General features: G+C 46.0%; 1 long non-coding RNA gene across 1 annotated transcript in view; it reads left to right on the plus strand.

The window, feature by feature from the left end:
* Window positions 1-9,211, plus strand: part of LOC123027617 — a 20,784-nt gene extending 11,573 nt beyond the window's left edge. Inside the window, exons 2-3 of the long non-coding RNA XR_006415535.1 lie at window positions 3,713-3,715; window positions 9,149-9,211. This is a non-coding gene — a long non-coding RNA (uncharacterized LOC123027617). The remainder of the gene's footprint in view (window positions 1-3,712; window positions 3,716-9,148) is intronic.
* Window positions 9,212-10,377: the final 1,166 nt, after the last annotated feature.

The raw sequence follows: 10,377 nt of genomic DNA on the forward strand, positions 1-10,377 counted from the left end.
AGCTGTTAGTCACAGGTCGGTGTGTGTTTTCAAATGGCAACCCGTCTTTTAATGAAGCCCATGGGGAAGTGATGGGGAATGTGCCTGTGATTATCAGGAAGCTTTCCATGGATCCCTCCTCTAAAAACTAGGTGCGTCTTATGGTCAGGTGCGTCTTATAGAGCGAAAAATACGGTATATAACTTTCCAGATAATCAGGCATGATGAGGGATTAAAGAAAAGAGTAGGTGTGCTGTAGCTAGAACAAATTATATAACAGGAGAGAACTCTCAGTGGAATTTCAGTGGAATTTCAGGTGTTTATGGCAGCCTTCCTGAAATGGCTTCCCATGCTTGCTGAGGATGGTGGGAACTATAAACTCAGCATATCTGATAAGTTTAGGTAAGGCTGTTTCCTTTGTGGAAGGAGGATGGGCACTTGTGATAGGCTGTCTCTTGCTAATGACAGATGAGGGGTTTCTGAGATGTACCATTTCTGCGGCGAACAAGGACCCAGTGATATCATGTTCCTCTACAGAAAAATAAGTAATATTTAGAGATGTACCATTTCTGCAGCAAACGAGGACCCAGTGATACCATGTTTCTCTACAGAAAAATAAGTAAGATTTATGAGCATAGGAAAAGATACGTGAGACAGGTGGGATCTGGTATTTTCTTCATCTTATCATGCTTACTTTCTAAGTACAAGGTCCACTGTTTTCTTCTTGGTGTGTTCAACTATGTGAGACTGAACCAGACAGGCCACTGTCCTGGTTTTCTGCTATTTCTGAGAATAACCCTGCTTTTCAGAGAAAGGGTCGTCTCTGAGCCACTCTGCACTTCATACAGGAGAAACAGCTAGAGTACAAAGGGGTGCATAGTCATATACTGAAACATTCTTCTATGAGAAGCTTCTTGCTTGCAATCCATTAACATAAAAGATGTGGGTCTTCCTCTTTAAATTGCAGGTTAGTTCTATGGGAAGAGCTTGCCGGTATGTTTGTTTTCATGGGAAGAAGCGTTCAGACATGTCACATGCACAGAGGGCTTTCTAGCTCCCCCTCCTACATATTATGTACCAAGGCAAAAAGAAGGTAGGTCTACCGACCTGCAAAGGAGACTAATTGATTCCTTCATGTGGCTTAGTAAGCCATCGGCTAAATCACTGGTGAGGTGGTGGAGATGAAGAGTCAAACCTTGGGTGCGTAGCAGTGCAGGTTTGGGGGTCTGCAGTGCCTGGGACAAGTGGGCCAAGTCCTTTGCATTAGGGTTGTGTTGTTGTCGAGAGCAGGAAAGAATGGATCTCTTTTTCACTCGCGCTCTCCTGCGTGCTCACACACACACAAGGAGTGAGACTGAGAAATTTCATTGTGAGAAGGGGTGCTGGCCACTGTTCTGCTGGTGGCCTTTTGAGGTCCAGCTCATTTGCGCCCCCTGCTCATGCTATCACATGTCCACCCATCGTCCACCTGGAGCCAGCCAGCCAGTTCTGCAGGCAGAGGCACATGCTCATGTTTGTATGGGCTCCTTCTGAAGGAGGGCAGGTGAATCCCAACCCCTGCAAATGAACTGGTTCTGATCCGAATGTGCTTTTTCTCTGTTGCGTAAACCAGCAGTGGACAAAGGCAATCCTATATATAAGAGGTGGGGAAGTTGTTGGACTGCAACTTCCATCACCCTTAGCCATCATAGCTTAGAGAGACAGTGGGATCTGCAGTCCAACAACAGCAAATATTCGCCATTCCTAGGGAAACATGTTCCTGTTATGGAATGACAATGGACTTCCACAGCTTGTCCAGTTCTTTCTGGATCTGGATCACCTGCTCCTCAGTTGTGGCTACTGCCCCTACTTTGGTGTCATCCATGAATTTAGTCAGCATTCCCTCCTCCATGTCATTGATAAAAAGGTTGAACAGAATCAGTCCCAGAGCTGAGCCCTGGGGGGCTCCACTCGTCACCAGCTGCCATCCTGATGATTCCCCACTGATGGTCACCTTCTGCTTGCAGTCTGTCAACCATGCCCTAATCCATTGGACAGTGCATCAGTCTAGCCCAAAACTCATCAATTTCTCAACCAGGATATCATGTGGCATTTTGTCAAAGGCCTTGCTGAGATCAGGTAAACCACATCTACCGCGTCCCCTTCATCAAGCGTCCCACCGTAAGACCTTGTCATAGAATTCCTCAAGGTTCGTCTGGCAGGATCTGTTTTTGCATAATCCATGCTGCGTGCTTGCCAGACTCCCGTTCTCATCTAGGGTTTCTAGAACTTTCCCTCTTATGAGCATTTCCATCATCTTTCCGAAATGAATGTAAGGCTAACTGGCCTGTAATTCCCCATATCTCCTCTGCTACCCTTTTGAAGATTGAAACCACTGATGCCACCCTACAATCCTCTGGAACTTCTCCCATTTTCCACAAGGCCTCAGAAATGTAGGCCAACAGACATGAGAGTACCCTCGCCAAACAGAGACTACCCTTCTATGTTAACATTCCAAACCTGCTTTTCATTCCACCATGTTTCCATAATGCCCATCAGGTCATACCCGGCTACGTCCAGGAGAGCCTCACACTCTTCCTGCTTGTTCCCCATGCTCCTAGCATCGGTGTACATACATCTCAGCTCGTTCCCATGAATCCCATTTCCTGGTGCCTCTGATCTTCCTCTTCCCAGCCTCCCTGGCACAGCAGGAGCCCTCGGTGCAGCAGTCAAGCCAGCCCTTGCAGTCCCTACATCACCCTGCCCCTGAGACCCTGCGCCTGCTCCTTTGCCAGTTCAATCATGATTGGTTTCATGACTGGTTTCTGAGGGCCCTGATTCCCCCCACCCCCCATCATCAGTTTAATGCTCTCCAGACAAACCCTGCTGGAGTATTCCCAAAATTTCCTCCCCCACTCCTGATGAGGTGCACCCCATCCCTCACCAGAAGACCATTGGTGGGGAGCCAGTTGCTGTGGTCAAGGAACCCAATGCGTTCCCTCCAACACCAACCCTGGGCCAGGCATTCATCTCAGTGACCCTCCTCTCCTCTCCCTGGTTGGCCCATGTCCATGGACAAGCAAGAGTGAGGAAAAGGCCACCTGAATCTTGGGGATTACATGAGCTGAGCTGGCTGGAGCCGAGGTGGCCCAGAGGCCCCTTCTGACTCACTTTTTCTCTTTCTAATGAACTAGATTATCTGAGTGCTAAGGCTTCTTTGGCCAAAATGGCCACCACCCCATGCGAAAAGGAGGTATGAGCATGTTCCAGTTGAGGGTGACAGGTTGGCAAAGGGCCTTTTGTTGGCCCCATCCTATGTCGGGGCCCTCCTAAGCCATCCTTCTCCTCCCAGTTCCCAGGCCCAGCCAGTCAATGCAGTGCTGGATACCAGTGCCAGTTCTGCATGCTCATGTGCATACTGAATATTCAAACGATACTCCATGTTAGTTCCCTAATGTAGTGTGGAAAGTCAGTTCAGTTGGGTACACATTCATTTTTCATTGGCTTGTGGAGTCAAGTGTTGACCTGCAGGTGTGAGCTGGCCACCTGAGATTATTCACAACAGTCTGTCAGCAAACACACCAACATAAATCCAGTTCACATGTTTAAATAACGTTGCCGTCGTCAGCCATTCAGTCGAGTCTGAGCCTTGGCCACTGTATGGATCGTTGCTCTCCGTGTCCCTCTGTCTCGCACTGCTTCCCACAGAGCCACCATGTCCATCCCAGTGCCTTTCTTTATGGTGTCCAGCCAGTGGGTGCTGGGGCGACCCCTTCTCCTTTTTCTACGGATCGCTCCCAGCATGGTTGACTTTTCAAGTGAGTCGGCTCTCATGACATGGCCAAAGTATGACGGTCTTTGTTTCAAGTGGTAATTTTGGTGAGGCTTGGTCTAGGACTTCTTTCTGATGTTTGCAATCCATGGGATGTTCAAGAGTTGTCCCCAGCACCACAATTCAAAAGCATCCACCCTTCTTCTATCTGCCTTTTTCAGAGTCCAAGTTTCACACTCATATGTAGCAATTGGAAAAATTATTGCGTTGACTAATATGCATTTGGGAGGCAAGCTGTTATCTTTACTCTTCCAAATGTTATTCATGCCGGACATTGCATTTCTTCCAAGTGCTATGCACCTTCTGATCTCAGGTCTATGGTCACCTTGTTGGTCAATTTTGGATGCCAGGAAGTTGACTGTTTCGACAGCCTCATTGTCAATCTGCACTCTGTTCACTCTGTATCGAACACATCTTAGATAATATGAAAGTACACCTAAGTCTTTTGCTTTAGGTTTGTTATTGGTTTTAAAACTGGTTCTGTAATTTGTATTTTTAATTAAGCCCTAAATACGATACACCTAAGACTTAACAAATAAATTAGAAGTGGTAGCAGAAGACAAAACCTTAGCTACAAGTACAGTACAATAAATTGCTAGCGTAACTAACATTCTTTTGAAGTTCAGCAAAGGGGGCGTCCCCCCTTCATGGGAAAGAGCACTCCAATGAGGTGGGGCCACCACAGAAAAAGCCCTGTCCATAGAACATCCTGATTTTACAATTCTCACTGTTGGGACTCATAGCACGGACTCGGGATGGTGATGCTAAAGCTTGGGCAGGCTCACATGGATGATGGGGATAATTCAGATAACCTGATCAGAAACAGACTTGGCTCAGACCTTGGAGGCTATTACTGGAGAACACATGTGCTGTAGCTGTTAGGGTTGTGGTACTGGGTTCAAGTCCCCACTTGACCATGATGCTCGGGGGTGTCCCTGAGGCCCTGCCTCTCAGCCCTGCCTACCTCCAAGGGTTGTTGTGAGGAACAAATGGTTAAATGGCTCTTTGGAGGAAAAAGGTGATACAATTGTGCCAAGCTGAATAAATACAATTGCCATAAACCAACTTGCCTGAAACAAACAGGCAGCCACTATAGATAATGCAGAACATATGTAAGAAGATCCAAAGGCTGACTCTTTCAAGCATCCCCTCTGTTACTTTTGGTACCAGTTGGACTGTCTGGATTGCTTCACAGCACTCGAGCCAGCTGCTTAACCCTTTTAGGGTAAGTAACTGACACAGAGTGTCCAACAGCACTTGAAAGGTGATACATCCCAGCCCATTTTCTTTGAATCCAAAGTGCCCTTTCTATATCTTTCTTGCTTGAGCAGTATTTCCTTCTCATCTCAAATCTAATCACACTCCTGGCAGTGAAACTCAAGCAAAAATTGGTTTTGTCAAAAGAAAGGCGCACTCTTGCTGGTTTGAGGACTTTTTAATGGAGACAGATAGAATCCCCTCTCCCCTTTCCATGTGAGCAAACCTGCTTAATGAATCCATGCCTGGAAATATGTTCTCTCTGCCAAGGCTTCTTGGCATCCTCGATGTCACGTCGTCAAATGAGCTGTACCACCATATGATAGAATAAGCAGTTAGGAAGCATAACTTAAGGAGTATATCCTAGATCTTTTCCCCATTGGGGATTTGGCGTGTGCACACTTCATCCTTTATCATCAGTTGTCTCCTCCAAGCCATTTCCCCTTTTCTCCTGGGATGCTATTCTGCTTCCCAGTTTAGGAAGGGTGAAGTGTGTGTGGTGAAATTGGAGATTCAGGGGTAGGGGGCTGATTTATAGCAAGGCCTGCTTTCAGTTATTTTCAAATTTATATTGCAAAACAAACAAAACCACTGTGTTTTACAGGCATTGAAATGGAGCATTTTATTTTGTCTGTAGGGTGTATGTGTTTGAGAAAGAGCAAAGAGGAGACCTGTGTGTTGTCCTCACAGTTCACATGCCACCTCAGTCACAACCTCAGCTAGCCCATCTTATTATATATACTTGAAAAATAAATGTATTAAAAGGATAAAAAGAATTGTGCTGGATCAAACCAAATGCCAACCAAATCCAGCATTCCGTTCACATACCAGCCAACACAGATGCCCCTGTAGAAAGACCACAAACAGGACACAAGCACAACAATACCTTCACAGTCATGTTCCCTAGCAACTGGAGCACACTGACACGCTGCCTCCAATCCTGAAGGTAGCATGCAGCCATCATAACAAGCCACCATTGAGAGCCACCTTCCCCATGCATCTGCCTGATTCCCTTTACAAGTTAACTTGGTGGCCATCACTATCTCGTGGCAGCGGATTATCTAGTTTAACTGTTGACCTGAGTGAAGAATGTCTTCTGCCCTGTACCTTCCTTCATTAGCTTCATTGAGCAGGCTGACTAGGGATGATTGTAATCCAACACCGGTTGTGATCCAATGCCAATCTGAAGAAATCTGGGCTTAGAATATCTGCTAAGAACGGCAAAGATCTAACACCAAATTCCTACAGAACTGTGAACCAGTTGGAGAGTGAGCTTGGGTAAATTGCTCCCTGCCCCACTTAATTTACCTTATTGGTGAGGAGAAAATGGGGGAAGTCGAGAGAAACTCATTCCTGGAGTAAACCTTGGGCTGCTTAGCAAACTGAGTCCATGTCCAGCTCTGAAAAAAACGAACTAGCAATGTTTAACTCCAACTGAAGTCTCTCTTTCCCTCCAGCAGATCCGATTCTTCTCTTTTGTTTGCTTGCGCTTCCCAAGTTAGACGGTCAAGTGGGAACGAGGTGTGTGAGTGTGTGTGCAGAGCTGTATGGGGGATTGTTTAAAAGAGATTTGCCCCAGCCCAGCCCATGTGGCTAGCATCAGCTGCTACATGCTCTCTCTCTTAATCTGGCAATAAGCATGATTATCCAAGGAAGGGCTGTTCTGAGCTTTTGTAACTGTGACAGGGGAGCTTTCAAGTTGCACTTTGCTGGCAGAGCAGAGCTTAAAGCCGGGGAATCAGATTCCAAGCGTGGCTTTGCATCTCGTTGCTTGTGGGAACATGAGCGCAGGATGAGAATGGGAGTGGGGATGGGAACCTTATGAGGACTTTGCTTACAAGGCGGAAAAAAGGAGGGAGGCAAGGGAGGGAAGACTCCTTTGCCCATTTTTGCAAGGAAGAGATATGCAGATGGAAGGCTGTGCCTGCAGTGCTCCCTTGGGATTAGCCAGAATGCAGCTCCAGACATTTTGCTGCACTCACTGGGTGTGGTGTTTCACTGGGTTCTCTTTTGCTTTTCTTGCTGTCCTATCCCAGAGAAGCCTACATAGCCTTGTAGCTTCACAATGACCCTGTTAGAGCTGGCTAGCACAGTAATTAAGGGCCTGACCTTGGCTTGTCATCCACAACCTTGCACGGAACGCCCTTGAAACTGTGGAAAGCTAACATGCAGTGTTGGCTGGCATGGGATGTGTAGTGTACTGGCTTGTGTGGCTTGAAGGGGGATTGGACAAGTCCATGGGGGTCTGATGAGGACTTCTGGCCATGAAGCGCTATGCCGCTGCCAGTTCCAGAGGTGGCATCCTGTGCATCAACAGCAGCTCTGGGGGTTCTTTGTCAGGAACAGGGTGGGATGCAGCATGTCTCACCATAATGTAAGAAATGATGATCCATGTGCCGACATGCTGCAGGGACTGTTGCTGATGGGCAGCTGATGGGCCACAGTCCTTATAGGTCATTACCTTAAATCCCAGTCAGTATGACAATTAGCTGGGGATGATAGGAGATGCAGTTCTACAACAGGAGGATCAGATCACAGGCTTCAGGTACCTGGCTGGAGAGGAAGACCATGTCAGCCTGGCCTGGGAAAGGGCCTTTCTCAGTCTGAGACTCACTGCCAGTCAGAATGGAGAAGGCCAGGCCAGGTCCACATGCCAGGAGGGAAAATGTTTGCTTCACCTATTTGTATTCTACTCCTCAGACAAAAAGATTCTCTGAGCAACTTCTGTACAATCAATAAAGACAAGACAGCCCCTGCCTGCTGGGTTACAACATAAAAAGTCACAGCCAATTAAAGTAAAGGTAAAATGGTAATGAGGGAAAAGGAAGAAAGCAGGTGGCTTTTCAAGAGGGCCAGTGGAATGGCTTTGCTTCTGATCTCCTCTTTCCCTGCTGCGGCCTGCTGGAAGATGGCTGCCGGTGGTGACAGTTGAGGGAATGGCATGATGGGAATATCTTACCCACTTGGTGTTGTACAGCTTCATTCTTAGGAATAAAGAATTAGGGTGAGAGTTAGAAGTATCATAGTATCATTTATGAGAAGGCAGGGAGAATATTCTGCAAATTTTCATCCTTTTCTTTATAAGAGTTTATCTGTCTTTGCTTTCTGCTAAAGAATTAAGCATGGCTACCTGGCTAGGATGCTGAGAATTCTGTCTGAGATCATGCCCCTCCTGAGAGAACTACAGTTCCCAGGATTCTCTGCAGAGAGAGAGGAGGAAAAGCAGGGAAATAAAGGGTCAACTTTTTCAATGCTGCAGCCCCAGTCATGGAAATAAGACACACCAAGCAGTAACTATGGACAAACATGTGGTGTGGCAGTTTCTGTTAGTGCATAACAGAAGGCTTGGGCAAGGGGCGGCATAGAAATGTTCTAATAATAATAATAACAACAACAACAACAATAACCTTGTTGATACCCTATCAATACATTTATACTGAAAATAATGTTTATACAATAATAGAACATTCAAAGAGGCATGAGGACCCGTGTCTTTAAATGTGGATCTTCAAGTAATGGAAGCTACTTATGTTTTAATAATAAATAAATAAAATAAATAAATACCCAGATCCTTACATAGTAAAAATGGCACTAGCCATGCACAGAGAAGTATCAGCAAGGTGGGTGGGGTGGACTTTAAGGTTTGCGGAAGTATTAAAAGAAAGAGGAACAGGGTGCGGGGAGGGAACTAAGGGCGGAAACTGTGAAACAACAGAGTGAAGAGTGAGCATGCCTGGTTGCCCCAGAATGTAGGGTGTCCCTTGGAAGAATGAAAGTCCAGGGGAGGGGAAATAGAATGGAGTATTCTGGAAAGGGACCTGGCTGGCATGCTGGCTGACTAGCTGGAATCCTGAACATGTTGTGCGAGGTCCTACTTGTTATATGCATGTTAAACATGTTTCCTCTGCTGGTGTCTAATAAATCTAAGTGGGTGCTGGCTTTAAATTATTTTACTTCCTTTGCATGCTGCTGCATCTTGCTGACCATCTAATATCCAAGCCTTGGATAATAAATTGTCAATCATATTTATTACCGTACATATCCTGCCATTTTCATTCTTACAAATATACCAGGATGGCATAGACAGGCCTCCTCCTTTAGCCTGAGAATCAGTGGCTGGCCAGAGTCTCCCAGGGAACTTCCTGGCCAACTGGGGACTAGAACTGGGCATTTCCAGAGCCTCAGCCTCGGCACTCTGACACTAGACTGGCTACGATTCAGGCTTGCAACCATATCCACTGAAGTGAGCAGCCGAGTGAGGCTTTTCCTGGACTGTCTTTTCTTCACATGCTGACACGAGCCATTTGTTGCTGCCAGTGGTCTGAAGACAGAAGTGCTCTGCAGATCTCTTCACCCTCACGCCCTCCGCTTCCGTCCTCTTGACACCTCAGCAAAGCGGAGTGGCTGCTGTGGCAGCATCTCAACTCGGTGCGCTCCAGCGGTGTTTGCCCGCAATCCTACTTTGGCTGGGGATGATGAGAGCTGTAGCCAAACACCTGAAGGGACATCAGGCGAGAAGACTGCTTTTCCAATGTTTTTTTTTAAAGTTTGCATTTTGTAAATGAAATGTAAATGTAAAACTGAAGCATGAAAATAAAGCGGATGTGACACAAAGAGTACAATTCACACAATCATCTTGTCATAAGGTGGTGAATGTTGATTTAGTGCAGTGATTTTTTTTTTACTTTCTAAAAAAATGAAAGTGACAAAGTGCTGGTTTTGTGATGTTCTAAGAGACACAGAGCTGCCATTGCATGCTTCCACTGTGTCGTAATGCCACCGTGCAGGATCCTTGCTGCCAATTAGAGCTTCTAATCTTGAAACTAGAATTTGGCCAGCAGATTTGCATCAAGAGAATGGCTATGGCAGCAGTAGGTAAGGGAGGTGGTGGGCTTACTCTGCTTTGAGGTGGCATGCAAAACTTGCAAAGGACTGGGTGGAGGATCAGGACCAATTCCACTGGGGTCATCCTCCCTTGCTCTTTCTTCAGCAAAGTCCATTCTGGCAGTGCCACAAATAGAGGCATTACAAATTAGTGGCACTTCATTTCTATGAATGGCATCTCGGCATCTCAGAATATTTTTATCTATTTATTTATTTATTTGATTTAACATCTATGTGGCCAAAGCTCTCTGTGTGATTTGTGATCATTTGCTGTCGACTAATAATATTATTAATATAGTGATGGTATTCCTTCCTATACCACAAAAGAACCCCAGATGGTTGGTATAAAATCAGCATAGAATAAAATAAAACGAGAAACACAAGCTCCAGAACAAAACAGCAGCTTTTAAAGCAGCAGTATTTCACAGTACAAGCTGAGGTTGCAA

Source organism: Varanus komodoensis, unplaced genomic scaffold (assembly GCF_004798865.1).
Source record: "Varanus komodoensis strain SLA01 unplaced genomic scaffold, ASM479886v1 scaffold33, whole genome shotgun sequence".
Lineage (NCBI taxonomy): Eukaryota > Metazoa > Chordata > Lepidosauria > Squamata > Varanidae > Varanus > Varanus komodoensis.